At 43.5% G+C, this 16,206-nt stretch overlaps 1 protein-coding gene across 18 annotated transcripts in view; it reads right to left on the bottom strand.

The window, feature by feature from the left end:
- The window catches only part of MICAL3 (microtubule associated monooxygenase, calponin and LIM domain containing 3), a 174,134-nt gene that overhangs the window by 136,878 nt on the left and 21,050 nt on the right, over positions 1 to 16,206 (bottom strand). For 16 of the 18 annotated variants that reach the window (XM_059848091.1, XM_059848074.1, XM_059848078.1 and 13 more), the window contains exon 1: positions 15,765 to 15,915. The exons of the other annotated variants lie outside the window; for them this stretch is intronic. The gene's annotated coding sequence lies outside the window, so the exon portion shown is untranslated. Of the gene's footprint in view, positions 1 to 15,764; positions 15,916 to 16,206 lie in introns of those variants that run through there. 18 annotated transcript variants of the gene reach the window in all.

The following is a 16,206-nucleotide window of genomic DNA, read 5'->3' as shown; positions in this document are numbered from 1 at the left end:
CCCAAGTAGCTGCTCTTCCACAGAAAAGCAGAGAAAGTTTTCACCTCTGATAAAACCTCCAAAGCCAGAGTTGTTTCAGTAAGATCTAAGCAGAACCCTTTCCTCCCACAGTTCAGATCCAAACGTCTGCTTCCCACCCTCAGCAAACTGGCACCTACTGGAAAAGCACAAAGTAAATTATTCACTTTCCCTCTGATAACCACGCAGCAGATTGTTGCTACAACAGACCAGAAGAGAATTGGGAAAAACGTGGTTTTACTTGTCCTTAACCAGAGATCTGGAACACATATGGGGGCTGAAGACACAGCTCAATTCCAGAATAAATATCTCCTAGACCTCCAGTCAGGACTCATGGTTCCAGCTTAGATGTATGAGATCTGCTTTAACCACCAAGGAGGGGATTTCTGTCTTTAGGAGAGAAGTTAAACAGCACAGGTTAATATCAGCCAGGACACACAATCTCTATTATTATTTACTACTGCTGTTTACCAACAAAAGCCCAAGTTGTGTCTTCATATCCAGCAAATCAGACATTCAAAAAATCCTGCCTGGAATCTGTGAATGTACCTCAGATGAAGCTGTGAAAGAACTAGCCAGACCAGGGAAAGGAGAAAGTCATTTGCTCATATAAGTGTTATAAAAAGTCAGAACTGAGCCAAAAAAAGCAACCATACACACTTTCTTCAGCTGGCAAACCACACACTCTCACATTATGCTCTTAAGCAAAAGAAAATAGTCCAGGGGTTGTTTCAATTTCTTTCCAAGCTGCATCACCAGTGACGATACTGATTTAGGAACCATTCACTGATTATTCTTCTGCAAAATAAAAAGTGAGGCCTTCTACATATATACAGGAGAACCTCCCACTCATCTAGAAGTGTTAAATACAGTTGTAAAATTTGGACTCCTTCAAAAGCCCAATAAAGATATAAGTCAGGTTTACTACAGAGAATAATCCAGCATAAAAAGACAGAAGCCACATGAGGCTGCTGGGCTCACTTCCCTTCTCAGGGCAGTAGTACTAGCTGCATTTTTTCCTTTTCACTGTTCTTTCATCCTTATTAGCATGCCAAGTAGGAGCAGGAAGAATTCCACGAGTTCCCATACATTAGCCCTGGCAAACTGAGCTGCCTCTTTTCCATCAGTTAACTTGAAACACACAAAGAAAGGTCTCTGAGACACTACCTGACAACTTGTGAAATTAGTTTCCATAAATTAATCTACAAGCAAACAACTCTGTGTGACCAGGAATTTAAACAAACAAAGGCACACAAGAACAAGCAGAGAAGAAATGATCTGCAGTCAGACTGGCCGATATTAAAAAAGCACACCCGAGGGCACAGTGATTTCCAGGGAGGAAATCCACCCACAGCAGAACTAGATGGAGCACATACTCTCATGCCAGAAGCAGAATGTAACATATTCCAATAAGAACAACTGCTTCACTCACTGCATATTGATCCTGGACTATTTATTCACTAGTTTTCACTGTATCAAACAGCTCGTGCAGTGATTTTTCCTGCCCCCATTTTTTTCTCACCTGTTGTGGCAGGACACCTTGAGAAAGCACCACAGGTATGACTAGTGGCAGAACCAGAATTATAACAAAAAATGTTGCACTGTGTATCCCAGTGCAGCTCCCAGGACTGGCCAAGTTATATGAAGTTCAGGCACTGATTAGTCATATAGACTACATATTTTTTGAAAAGATAGTAGTTGGGATGTTTGCAGCAAAGAACCCAAATTTAGTCCATACTCAAGATTACATTGACAAAGCCACTAAACAGCCATAAATCCTGTTTATTTCATGGTTTTCTGAAAAAGAACACTTAATGTTACAAAATTACAAAATTACCAAACAGGCTGGTTAATTAACTTGGGACTGCCCTGAGGAACAGAAGGCTTGAACAATAGAAGCTTCCAGAAAAAAAATGATGAAATACACACTGAAACAACAGTTTAAAAAAAGATCCTGTAATGCTGAAAGCAAAACAGGCTGCCTCCACTAGGTCAGTCCTCTGAAAAGGTCAAACACCTTTTAAAAACAAGAGTACAACAAAAGAGATGACAACACAGCAGAACACTGTATTCTTATTTCTCAAGTTATCTAGACTGCAGTAAAATAATAATGTGTGATCTCTCCTACGAATCAGGACTCTTTCAACATTTAAATCAGAATGATAATTCCACAAACAAACATTTCAGAATCAAATACTGAGGCTCTTGCTATAAAACAATTTTGTTAAAGGAACAGAAGTAGTTCATGAAGGGCCATCAGGTGTGACAGACATTTCAGAAACACTACAGGCGTCACAGAAAGGCTTCTGGAACACTGTAGATAGACAAATAAAACACACTATCCACTCAGAAACAAACATTCTAGTGACTAACCACCAGATTTAAGCAGGTCAGATTGTATAATGTATCTGTAAATCACCAATCTTTTAAAAACAAGCAAGCACAGAAGGAAGAGGCACCTTTGTCACAGAAGGGGCTCAATGCACACATCTCTAAAAATAACTCCCAGCATGCAGTCCAAGAAAACTGCCAGCTTCACCACCAGGCACCCAAATTTTTAATTTCACAGTATATTAAAAAGGGTTTCAGGTTCACTCAAACAGCATTCACTTTCCCACAGGCAGCACTATCAGGTTTGCCTACCTGGGGAAGTGAACAGTGGTCACACAACAGTGGTTCCCATTCAAGAAGTCAGAGACAGGAAGTACAATTAATAATTTTAGCAAGGGATAGTTATGCTTAAAAAAAAAAAATCAAAAAACCCAAGGGTTCAAGACTCTTTGGGGAAGGGAGGAAAGAGCAGAAATTTTTATTGTGTCTTTTAATACTGTTCTGCAAGTAGGCATTTGGACACACTGTATGTGCCAAGTGGCTCAGTTACAAGCTATCACAATTTTCCCAGGCCTGCATCTATTCACACCCACACTGGTATCTTGCAAGTCCATACCCATATGCATCTAAAAATACATGCAGGACTTGAAAATGTAGGACTTCATTAATACATGTATTAATATTCCTTAGTTGCTATTCATGCCCACAAACACATCTATCACATCTGCAAGATAGCAAAAGGTTCCCTGTTTCTGGGATCAGTGTATTAAGAACCCCAGATTCCTATCCTAGTTGTGTCTACACTTATGAAGGTCAACTCCAGAACAATCATGCTGCATTTCATTTATCTCCCTTCAGAAACTGAAGGGACAAAGCCTATTACCCATTTGGTAAAAGGGCAGGGACACCTAGAGATGAAAGAATTTCAGTGCAATGTTAGATCAATAGTATTTTCACCACTTGAAAAGGTAATGCTGCTTTCCTAGATAAGGACAGACTACAGACAGAAACCCTGTCAGGCTGCAAATGCCTAATCTCACCCAGAGAGCAAAGCAGAGGAGACAGGCAGAAAAGCAGCCATCAATGTCAGTAGTGCCACACTCCTGAGCAGTACAGAGTGTGGACAGTGTGGAGTCCACCCTGTTTGTGTGCAGGTGGAACAGGAATGAAACTGGGTCCTTCCCTTCCAGTTTTGCTTCCTTTCAATTTCTCTTTAGGCTTTGTAAAGCTGAGTAACATTCAGACCCATCAGGGTTAGAACCTCTAATTTTTCTCCAGAATTTGTTTAAAGACTGCACTGACTCCACCTCGTTTACACTTCTCCTTCACAAAGCAGGCAGGGCATCTTATTTCAAGTTTCTCTGCAGAGACACAAGAAGCTCCATTCCTGAGGGTGGCTGCTCATCCTGGAGCAGTGAGATAGGTCACTCCCCATCATTCTGAGTACAGCCAGGATTTAAGTCAATTCCATTCCAATGCTTCACAAAAGTCCTGGCATAGTCTGCCCCTCCTTTTTACATGAAATCAGCGTCCCAAGACTTCACTACAGTAAAAGGTGCCCTCCTGAATCAGTGCCAAACCCTTTGAAGAAAGCATAAAAGAGGCACGACATGGCAAGACATATCAGCCTAACACAAATGGGTACTTTAATATCTATCTGAAAACTAACTCTACAAAAAACCTCCCCAAGAAAAAAAAAAACAACCCCCCCCAAAAAAAAACTCCCCAAACCCCCCCAAAAAAAGAAAACCACCCCCAACAAAAACAAACTAGCAAAAAAAAAAACCAAAAGAGAAAACAAAACAAAAAAAAAAACCCACAGCTTTTTAAGTACCAACTGCTTTTCAACAAGCTGCTCCTAATCACCAATCAACAAGAAAGTTGATTGGTTATTAAAAGCTTTGATTTTATTACATATTCAGTAGTAATTAAGAATGAGTAAGTAGCATATATTTTGCTAGGAAAAATATTATGAGGTCACATTGAGGAAGAGGCAAATTTTTTAATAAAAACAGCTGGTACAGGCAGAAGTGGCAATGTTCACAAGTGCCCAAGCACACCTGAAGCAGTTGGCAGAGCTAAAAGGAGAAGCAGACAGCAGCTAACAGAAAACTACATTATTACTGCTCCTTTAGGTTCTCTTTTAGCTGGGGCCCTGGACACACAGAAGAGTCAGAATACCAGCCTAGGAACCAAAACCTTACATGGAATAATGGCTCAATAGAAATGGTGATTTTATGGCACCTCATCCAACCACTGGTTGTATTTCTCTCCTTTACAAATTTGCATTTCTTGCCTCTTTCTCTCCTTTATTAATTTGCATTTCTTGCCTCTTTCTTTCATAAAAGCTTGTAATACTTCTCTTGGAACATTCCTCTCTCTTCTCCACAGGCACTATGTCCTCCCAAATCCAACATCATTAAGCAACAACTTTTCCCTGTCATTCACCACAAAATCCTCCTCCCTGACTAGCAATGCCACCGTGGCAGTTATGGATCCCACAGTAAACCCACCCTGTTTCACATCTTTTATTCCAACAAGGCTATTTTTAAACCCAGATCAGATTTCTGATAAGACTCTGTGCACTCTCAGACAGCTGTGCTGGGTGACAAGAGCAGGCAAAGAGGACACAGAACCCCAGGATTTAAAAACCAAGCAACTGGAGGGTGGGGGCACTGCCTAAGACTCTCCTAAAATCCTATAATTGTTTTTTCTTTCATATTTAGTTTTAGTGATTGCTGCAGTTGTTTCAGATCTGAAGAACCTGAGGGCCTTAAAGCCTGTCTATTTACTGAAAAGGAATGTACTTTACTGCACAATGTAGTCATAGGAGAGCTGTATCTAAAGCCTGTTTAGAAAACAATAAACAATTGTTTTGATTTAATATCTTCAGATCTGTAACTCCACTACTATTAATATTTAAATCAAGTGTAAAAAACAACTTCTCACAGCAAGCACTACATACTTACTTTATCCCACTGGCTCTCAGTAATAAAGCTTAGTTGAGAAAAGTCCTAGTTCAAATAATGCTGTCATATCAGGAAAAGCAGGAAAATCGTTTTATAAAGGAAAAGCAGAAATCAAACAAGAAAGGAATTTTGTTTGTTTGTTTCTGGAGCTGCCTTTTCATTTAAGAAAACACAATGGAGAGCATAAAAACCTCAGAAGAATGAAGCAGACAACAGTGCCCTGAGGGAAAGAGAAAAGAACACAGATGCTGTGTTCCAACAGCAGGCAAGAATTATTGGGCTGTAGATGGCTGAGTGCTGCAGAACCAAAGCCCCCCAAATCCAGAAGTATAAATTTATCATTGTATCTGGGCTGCCTTCTAAACAGCTGCCTAGCTACAGTGCACCTGCTAAGCACCTATTCCATTCTGTCTGTGGGGTTTCCTAATTTAACACTCACAAAAGAGAGCCAGCACATTTTGCAGGAGCCTGGGGTAGCAGCATTTACAAGATCATGTAAAAAGGTGACAAGCAGCAGCAATTACACTACCACTGAAAAATCAAAACAGACCTCTTAACAAATGCAGACATTTCAACAGCTTGTCCCTTAACAAAAGGGCCTCCCAGAAAATATTTTCCTAAATACCAGTCACACATGGTATTGCTTCTTTCACTAGAGCACACATTCAAGGTCACTCAACCCCCCCCCAAACCCTACTTCTTCATTTAACTGTTTTCTGTGGATCCTCAGATACAGGACCCTTGAAAGCTTTTTCTCACTTCATATCACCCTGTCCAAGCCCTAGGAAAGCCTGCTACATTCAGCAGACTCCAGCATTAAGCAATGTTTAGACCTACATTTCCCCAAATTCTCTCTAACAGCAGGGCTATTTGATGGGTTTCCCCAGCAGCCTCGTAAAGCGCATGCCATGTACCAGATGTTCACTCACCCAGAAGCTCACAGCCTGCCACCAAGGGGAAAAAAAGGTGGGCAACAGCTCTTAATTCTTCCTGTCTGGCTGAAGAGCGTTCTCCCTCCTGTGTGCTGCATTCCTGCATTCCGTAGAGCCACTGCAGTGCTCAGAGCAGGCAGACTTGCAGGAGCAGTTGGAAAACAGCCGTGCTCTCCTACACGGAGCAGGGGCATCCATCCCAGAGCCAGGGTGGGTTTTGCTCAGCAAACCTATCTTCTACAACCTCCTTACCACAGGGTGGGTCACACTGACAAGTGGCCATTGGAAGGTGGTCACCAGGGCAAGAGAGGATAGTAAAGCCAGAATATTTGCCTGCATGTGTGTAGGAAGGGAAAAGAATAAGTGGAGCAAATAATGAGTGAAAGAATGGAGTTAGTATGCAAAGAAAATTATTTACTGAACAGACTATTCGTGCTGCTGACCTCAGTCCATTCCTCTCCAAGTTTTAACTCCTTAGAGTCAGGGCTCTGCCTGGGACAGGAGCTCACAGGAGCTCATTTTCCCCATTGCCCCGGGATTGTAGGATGTAACCAGCAGATCCTGCAGTGAGACTCCAGGAATGCTCTGCTGCTCCATTTCACAGCTCTAGGAAGCTTTCACAAACCAGAACACACACACCAAAATCCTGGTTGGTCCATCATGTTTTCCTCCTATACCCAGCAAGAAAAGCCCCTGTAAACCCAGAGCTGAAGAGGGTGGCCAGAGTTCATACCACCACCATTTCTAAGACCTTCACAGAAAGAATTATTTTTCTGCAACACTTGAGTATTATCAGGTTTTAGAAAGTTGATGCCTGCCAAACATTCTTTTCCACAACAAGAAGTGCTGTATGCAAGTTAATCTCACACCCATGACCTTGTTCTTGCCACCTAAAGATTTTGCTGTCATAACAAACTCCATAGACACTGTACACTTTTAACTGTGGCATAAACCCGAATATGCCACAGCAGTTTGTATTTCACACAGCAGCAGCTATCCCAGCAAATGGGAATACTAGTATCTTTTGCATTTGTTCTTGGGGATACAGAACAAAACAGGTTTTTATAACTGAAAAAAAAAAAAAAAGGCATTAAGTCATGACTGCATTTGAGAACAGGCTTAAAGAATCTACCTGGCTCTCAGATTCCCTGATACTTGTTAAGCATATTCTCTCCATATTGGAGCCTACGTGGTGAAACAAGCAGCAAACCCCACTGATAACATGCAATATCCAATATAACAAGCCAGCATTTAATTCACAGCACTGCAAACACCTTCTACCCCACACCATTGTAAAGAAACTTTTCTAAATACCTAAAAAAGCCCCTGACTTAGTGGACAGGTTGAAAGCTGCGCCTGTTCTTCTGTCATCTGTCAAAGGACTCCATTCAATCAAGTCAGGAGTTAAAACTGAGCATTTGCAAGTGCCATTGTAGCCTATGAAGCACAATTCTAGTAAATAATCCAACCTAGCTTGAGCTAAGGCAGCTGTTAAGAGAAGTAAGCTCAGCTACCCACTCTTGTGAATCATTTCCTGAATTGCTCTAATTAGCACAGCATTGTAAGGCAATTCATGCTCAAACCCAACAGAAGTCAACACTCTTCTTAATTTACTCTGCTAATCTCAGAGCACCTGGTTCCCAGTCCATTCCCTTCAAGATGCACCTCTGCTGTGACACCAGCAGGAAAAGGAAGAACTGAAACCAGTGTGCATAGGCACTGGCCTGGGGGGCCACGTCTGACCTGTGCATCTGGAACCTGCTTGGCCATGTCCTTTCCTCTCTTTTTATGACTCTCTTTCAACTTTGATGTGTGCTTCACATTTCTGAAATTCTTTGCTTTCTCCACAGCCTAGAACCAAAGCCCTCTGCTCCACAGCTGAATGCACAGGCAGACCCTGGCTGTGAGAAAGCATCGTGCCCAGAAATCACCACCACTGCTTGCACGAATGCTAAGAAGAATTCACCAACGTTTTCCACTGCCGTTGAAAAGGACTTGACTGTCTGGGATGTTCTCCTGGGCCGGCTGATCCCTATGAAACCTGTTAGCTTCTCTCACCCTTGGAGAGCTAGACTTTTGATATTATAAACCTTGAGCTCATTGAGAGTTTGATGAAGCATAAAATAAGCATAGTTTAAACAGTCAAATGAACAACAAAGGGCCTTTTGTGATAGCTGGAGAGTACAGGAATGGAGCAGCAAAGGAACTAGGACTTAGAAAAAGACAACCCCTTTTACATGGAGGTGACATCCCGTGACTTTTGATTAATAATTTATCAGTGACATTGTATATTTCAAATTAATATATTAACTTTAATTCTTGTCCTGACACAAGCCATCTGAAGACTTTAGATCTAGACAGAAAATTATATAGAGTAGAGGAATACAATGTGATAAGGAAATATGACCTCTGGAAAAACATTTTCTTTGAATTTTTTTGGCAGAGGGTAAACAGTAAAGTCCCCAGGTTTTTGGCACAAGGAAGAAAGACTTACAAAATGCTTCTTTTTAAAAAAATATATTTATTTTTATTGTGTAATAGTACCTTACTGCTCCATGGGAGCTACAGTTCCAAGGTGACTATCTCAAGATGAAGCTCACTTTAAGATGACAGAATTCACCACAGGTGAAAACAAGTAATCTTGTTATAGCAGAGAATGAAGGACAGCACAGCAGCCCCTGAAGTAAAACATTTGGTTTTGGCAATGTTTCATTTTGGGAACACACACAATTTAAACTGGAGGAGTTCTGATGAAGAAAAATACAAAGTAAACAAGTCGTCTTTAACACAGTTTCAACCAGCCTTAGAGAAGGGAAGATACAAATGTATTTTTTTCAATTTAGACTTTCAGAGGATCACTAAACATTTTAATTCCTTCTACCCTAACACTGCAGCATTTTAGAAGACTGTTGCTTCAGCAACTATTTAGAAATAAACTCTCCAGAGAGCACATGGCACTAAAAAGAAGCCACTCCAGACTGATGAGACATCTAGACAATGGTCCAGAAAAGGGCACATTAGCAGAAGAATTCTCCTAAGGAGGAAGCAAACATCTCAAGTGACACTCTGCAAGCAATTTAGCTGGTGTAGATCACAGCTGATACTATACCATTCCTAAATTAGCATTAACCAATTCCTCTCCAAGAAAAGAACCCAGCAAAGTGCACAGCTAACCCAGTCCTCAAGGTATGTCCTGCACACATTCCTTGGTCCTACCGGCTCATGGCTATGGCCACCAAAATGTGTAAGCAGCCCTACTACCCCTGGGAAGTCTCCAGTGTGTTTAGATTCACAAATGACACAAAATCTGGAAGAAACCTGAAGTACCTGGAGTGAGGCACCAGCTTTCCCAGGCTCACCAGGGAAACCAGCCACAAAGGCTCACTCCAAACCAGTCTTCCTTTACAATCAGCACAGCAAGAGGCACAGCTCTAGAGAGCACTGAATGGGAACCTTGCCTAATTAATGAATTAGTGATTTAGTGCAGCAAAGTGAATCATCAAAAGCATGGTGCATTCTCCAAAGCTGTTTACCCTTCCAGACACAGAAAAACCATATTAGACTTCCTCAAATGGAGCAGAAGCAGAACTCTGTTTATACCAGATGGAGTACCATACACCATGTACACAGACTGCTATTAAAGAAATTACTCTCTGCCACAAAACAAAACAACCCAATAAAAAAAACAAACTAGGGAAACATTGTTAGATTTAACTGTTTAAAGCATGACTCCCAGACAACACCTGGCCCCATTCCTCATTTCTGTGCACATGACCACAGAAGAGAGGAGATAAACCCTGCTGTCCTTCCCTTCATTCCTTCAGTCATGTAAGCATGACGTTGGAAGTGCTGGAGGACACTGCTCAACACAAGTTCCAGAATAAGCTATCCCATGGGTATCACTGATGGATATCAACTGGGTTTGTGCTCCTCAACTGGGTTAGAATCACATTTGCCTTCTGCTTGCCTTTAGACTCAATTCTTTAATGAACCCTGAAAAAACATGTAAGTGTTAAATGGTGCAAATCACTACAAGCTGCAGCATCTCACAAAACAAAGGAGATTTGATATTGTCCTTTACACCCAACACAACAAGACTTTAACAGTTGTGAAAGTCAACACACCATATTTAGAAATACCAAAAGGAAGGCAAAAAGGGGCTCCCAACCATTTTGTTCAACCAGGGCAGTTCCATCAGGCTCATAAAGATAAATATTAGATAGGACTCACACAGCCACAAGCACTTTTATTTGTATAGCAGAGATATGATCCCACAAAAATGTTGCTGTTCTGCCTACACTTCCAGTGGGAGCTCTCCCCACAGACTCAAAGAGATCTCTGTAATCTAAAGAGAGGTCACTGTAAAAGCTATGCTATCCAGTGTCACTTCAGTTCAGAAGTTGCTTAGAAGACCAGAAGATTATATCCTAAGACTTCAGACACATCACTCAGAGTTCATTCCAAAGCATCTTACAGCCATGAAAATGAAAGATATAAAGTAAAGCTTGAAAGAGTTTTATTAGAAGCCTTCAATACACTACAACGTCCTCTTCCCTCAACCACATCAGTCCCCAGCAAGCCTTGCCTCACTTCAAAGCACTGCATTTTCAGAGGAATTATTTCCAAACAGCAGGGCAGAGAGCAGCAACACAGAACAATTTTCCTGCTCGCCAAATAGGAAGTTCATTCTGTAAATGGGCTATTTCCCAGATTTTAATTAAGCTGTGCAACTGGAATCCTAATGCAGACAAATACAGCAAAAGGTCCACAAGGAAAGACAAATATTCCTGGACTGAGGTTGGAGCAGAGAAAATAGCAAGGTTTTACCTTTGTTTTGCATCCTACAATAACATTTGAGATCATCAGTCTAAACCAGAACTCCAAAATGTAACATGCTACAGAGGAGAACAAGAAAACACATGCCTTGCACAGAGAGATTCCACCTCAAGCGATGAGATGACTGCTGGACAAGTGGATCCAAGGCAAGAAGAGAACACAACAAAAAGGCAAAACCACTCAAGGCAGATAAGCAGAGACCTGTTCATTCCTCTGCCAAGCTGCTCTGGCAGCTCATGGCAGGTGAGAACATTATGAACTTCTCTGAAGGCAGAAGATGAGACAGCAGAGATATCTATGGGACCCTTCTCCATGATGGCTGAAAAGCATCCATCTGCCACTCCTCCTTCTGCACAAAGCAAAGAAAGGCCACAACAAGGCTTTGCTGAATGCCTCAAAGCAAGCAGCATCACCAAATGGGATTACGCACTTGTCAAGTGCTCCACAGCATTTCACTCCAGATGACAGTAGAAAATTAGTTTATGTCTGTAGCTGTATAACCCCACATACAAATGACTTTCAGTAAAAATGGTCATTGTTTTGAACAGCTGAGTATCAAGAAGAAATCCAGACACTAGACTAGTTTTAACCATGTGGCTAGACACAAAAGATCATATCTCAAAGACTTCGTGGAGAAAGAATGAAAAAGGTTAACATATAACAAGGATAAAGATCTGGGAAGAAAGAGATGACAGGCTGAGAGAGACAGGAATGTAGTAAAAAGGTTTTCCTCACAATTTCCATAGCTTTCTTCAGTGTCCCTTCTCAAAAATGAAAGGCAGTTTCTCATGTTGTCTGTTGCAAAACGATAGGTTCAGAACAGTTGATCTCTATCAGATCAACCAAGTTTTTGTCTTCAGCAAAAAAACTATGCTGCTACTGCCCACCTTCAGCAGAAAAGTTATGAACTCCCTCAGGAAGTGTGGGATGAAATACATTCCTCTTTCCTGAAGCTGAAATAATTCTATTGTGAATTTACTGCTGTCTAGGAAAAGCAAGAACTTGCATTTCCTTTCCTAGTCTAACTGAATGCTTTTGAATGGAGTAAAATTCAGTATGTAAAAAAAAAAAAAAAGAAAGAAAAACATCCTTCGGTTTCCTCTTGCTACCAAGGCAAATGATTGCTGCTTGATTAAACTTTCAAAGGAGAAAAAAAAATAAAAGAAGAGGTATCAGAAGAGAGGATGCCCACAGAGGTAAGCAACTTCCCCTTCCTTAAATTGTTGCCCATATCTGCCCATATCATTACTCCATTTCTATCACAAGTCACTCCATACACAAGAGTACCACAGTGCCTCTTCAAACCAAGATACAACACAGGCAGAATGAGAAGAGCCATGTCTGTTTACTGTTAACACAAAGAAACCAAATGCTCTTGGAGTCTTATCAACTCATTAATCCATATTCCAACTACCTCAACAGGAATCCACAGGTACAGACAACAAATAATTCACTGAAATTGAGCTCATCCTGTGCCCCAAACATTCAGCTGAAATCCAAATGTTTTCACACCATTCACAAACACTGTCTATTGCAGCTCTCATTCCTTAGCATGTAGATGTTCCCGAGTTCCCCTGGATGCACTTTTCCCTCTCCCCTGTGCAATTACGTGAGATGACATTCAGCTGGGGGAGGGAGGAGGAGAAAAAGGAAGGAAAGGGTGGTGAGTTGATGTTCCTATGCTAGCTTACCTCTTGCTCTATCCCCACGGTTTTGGGCTCCCCTGCTAGTAAACAAACAGTGCCTGCCTCTTGTATCTTACCACAGCATTTCCAAATAGCAGCATGAGCTCCAGCTTGGTATCACTGCTATTTTATTTCCACCTCTCTCATTGTGAGAAGCATCCCTGGATCTAGGTTACGTCCTGACATAGTCTACAAAGGTCAGGTCATTTCTAGACTCCAGTGCTGCTGGCAGACCTAAAAAAACACCTAAGAGCAAACACAGCTCTCAGGGGAGCTCACATGAAATCCCATTCCCTGCACTGACCATTGGGAACTGCTCCCTCCTCCCCTTTTTGGATAAAAGGATGAGATTATCATTAGAATCTGCGACAGTAAAAGCACTCCCAGGAAACCTCTCAGGGATCACATCCACACCAGGAGTACCTCAGAAACACAGTTCCTGGCAAAGCTGCACTTTGCACCCCTGTATTAACAGCACAGTGTCAGAGCAGCTGCCAGGGCAGGCGTGTGCCTTGCTCCTGTGTGATGCCCCTGCAGGCAGCAGGGGAGCCCCAGTTACACTGCATTGATGGGGTTTCCTTTACTCCAGGGTTTAAGACAGAGATCAATGGGCAGAGAAAAGATTCCTAAATCATCAGGCTGGAAGAGCACACACAAGCTCTGCTGTTGCTCTCGTGGGCAATTTCCAGTGCCACAGCCACAGTGGGAGTTTTCTGCCTCTGCCAAGGACAGACAGCAGCAGCACAGACAGCTCTCCCTTCACCTGCAACTACCCTAAGATTAGGACAGCCCCTGTGTGTGCAAAGGAGAAAATGAACAAAAATCCTGCAAGGAAAAAGGAACAAGTCCAAGTTCTGCCTCAGCTTTGTCTAAGAAGCATCATCAGCTCTGCATTACCATGTGTACAACAAGAATTCAAGTTCACTCATGGCAAAAGTAACAGTGCCAGAGCCTTTATCAAGAGACCTGCACCTGCAAAATAACTGAGATTTCTCATGTGAGGCATGCTCACGGGATATCTGACACCCAGAGAGGCAAGAAAGCTTAGAATAAAATGTCATCCTGACCTCAACCAGCTGCATTTAGGTTTAGACCAGGAATATACAGTTACATACTATTTACAGATCCTTTCTTAATACACAGAATAGTCAGAAACAGGACTTGTACTCAAATTTATTGAATACTGAAACTGAGATACATGTAATTCAGCAGCAGCATAACTATTAGTTATTTCTTCTGCACAAATACTTAGAAATAACTGGTAAAAGAAAAATATTTATGGTTGCCCTGTAACACTGAAGAGGAGTTCCCATCCATTAATACAATAATTACAGGATTACCAACATCACAAATTAGCTGTAAGGTGTGCCTTCTCTGTAATTTAAGACATGAATGAATACAAGTCCAGCACACCTGGTTAAGCCATCTACTTAGACACAAGTACTTTAGCAAGCTGCTAGCTAAATACAAACATACTTCTTTTCTTAACTGCAGTGTGATTTTTGCAGCTGCAGATGAAAGTGCCATGGACTTCTGGCTGGTTTAAAGAGGCACTGCCAACTTCAATCTAACTCTAAATCTAGTTTTGTACCAGTAAGCTTTCACAGACTCTCAGGCCAGCAGAAATATTCCCATGATTGAAAAGCTTAATTCCCATGCAGAGAGTTATTTTTACTGACCATATCCCTGCAGTGCAACCAACCCAAACACAAGTACTGAAAATGTGGCAGTGAGAAATAAACAGAATATGTACATTATAAGCAATACAGAAAAAGACACTAGCCTAACTTTCAGTAAGAGTAGTATATTTCAAGCAAGTGCATAATTACTCAAAGAAAACCTTGTTTATTTCATTTTTCAAAGCTCAATTACCTTGTATATTTCAAAGTTTCTAGCTAAAAGGAGCCTCGTGGATAGTCAGTTTCAGTACATCCAGCTTGTCCACTGAGAGGCCATTTATTTGCTCAGCTCCCCCTAAGTCCACTGCACTAGCACAGACAAAGTTCATTTAAAGTGCAGAATAACCAAGAACGCCAATTTTGAGTCTAACACTCAAAGATCTCCCAGAGATTCTTCATTTTTTTCAACTTTCAAAGAAGCACAACAGGACCAACAAGGGAAGCAGCATTTTTTGTCGTGTCAGACTTAACAGTAACTTCTGTGGAGATGGAGGGATCGTTTCCAGGTGCTCCAGAGCACTAACCTTAAAGGGATGAGGTAAGAGAGGTCTTCTTCAGTATATGGAATTAAGTCATTGCAGTGAATGGATAACCGGGTTTTTGTTATCATACATGAAGAAAACCCATGTTTAGAAGCAGCTACCCTTGTTAAGTACTAAAAACCCTTAAACACATCTTAGGACAACAGCCCGCAGAGATTAAGAACGAACCATAACACAACAAATGGAGGAAGAGAGGCACAAGTATTACAATCCCTCGCACCGCCTTTATCTCGAATGACAATAAAAAGGCTAAAGGCAAGACAAGCAGCAGCCTGTGCGAGCTGCGGGCGGTTTATGCCGTGCCTCACGTAGGGGTGCCGTAAGCTCCGTGTGACGGAAGCACCGGCAGCACTTCGTGACCCTGTGGCGGCCACGGCCGCGGCTGGCGGGCGCTGCGAGGCACCCGCGCGGCGCTCCGGGCGATGAGGCCGAGCCGCAGCAGCCGCGCGGTGCCCTCGGGGCTGAGCCACCCGCTCCGGCCCGGGTCCGCCCCGTTCCTGCCCGGCGCCCAGCCGTGTAACCGGGTCATGGAACCGGCACGGACGGGCGGCAGGGACCGCGCTCCGCGGCGCTGCCCGCCGCCCTGTGCCCGCCGCCCAGTGCCCGCCGCAGTTGCCGCTCCCCACACGGCGCGCACACCCCGCTCCACGCGCCGGGGCCGCTCCCCGCGCGGTGCCGCCGCACGACGGGGACCCTCCGGGGACCCTCCGCCGCCGCCACCCCCACCCCACCTGCCGACCCGCAGCCCTCCCGCCCCGCCGCGGGCACTTGCCTTCGCTTCATGCCGCTGCTCGGAGGCGGCGGAGCGGGGCTGGGGCTGAGGCTAAGGCTAGAGCGGAGCGGGACCGGCCCGTCCCTGCCCGCCGCGGGAGGGGCGGGTGCATCCGCGGCGGCGCGCGCGCACCTTGGCAGCTCGCGCTGCCGCTGCCCCGCCCACCGCCCACCGCGCGGGCAGAGCCCCCTTCCCGCCCGGCCCTCCGGGCGGCGCACCTGGGAAAGGGGAGCGACGGCGAGAAACGGCGGCTCCACAGCCGCTGGGTACGCGGTGGAGAGAGAGGACAAGGGGAGAAGAGCGAAGACAACGGGAAAGTAACAGGTGTGGCGGAGAACGGGCACCATACCCCGCGCGGTTCCCCCCGACAACCCCTAAACGCTCCCGTTCCTCCCCCGCCCCCTGTGGCAGTGGTACGCTCTCACCGCTCGAATTGCAACCG

This window comes from Haemorhous mexicanus, chromosome 5 (genome assembly GCF_027477595.1).
Source record: "Haemorhous mexicanus isolate bHaeMex1 chromosome 5, bHaeMex1.pri, whole genome shotgun sequence".
Lineage (NCBI taxonomy): Eukaryota > Metazoa > Chordata > Aves > Passeriformes > Fringillidae > Haemorhous > Haemorhous mexicanus.
This window is presented reverse-complemented; position numbering and strand designations above follow the sequence as displayed.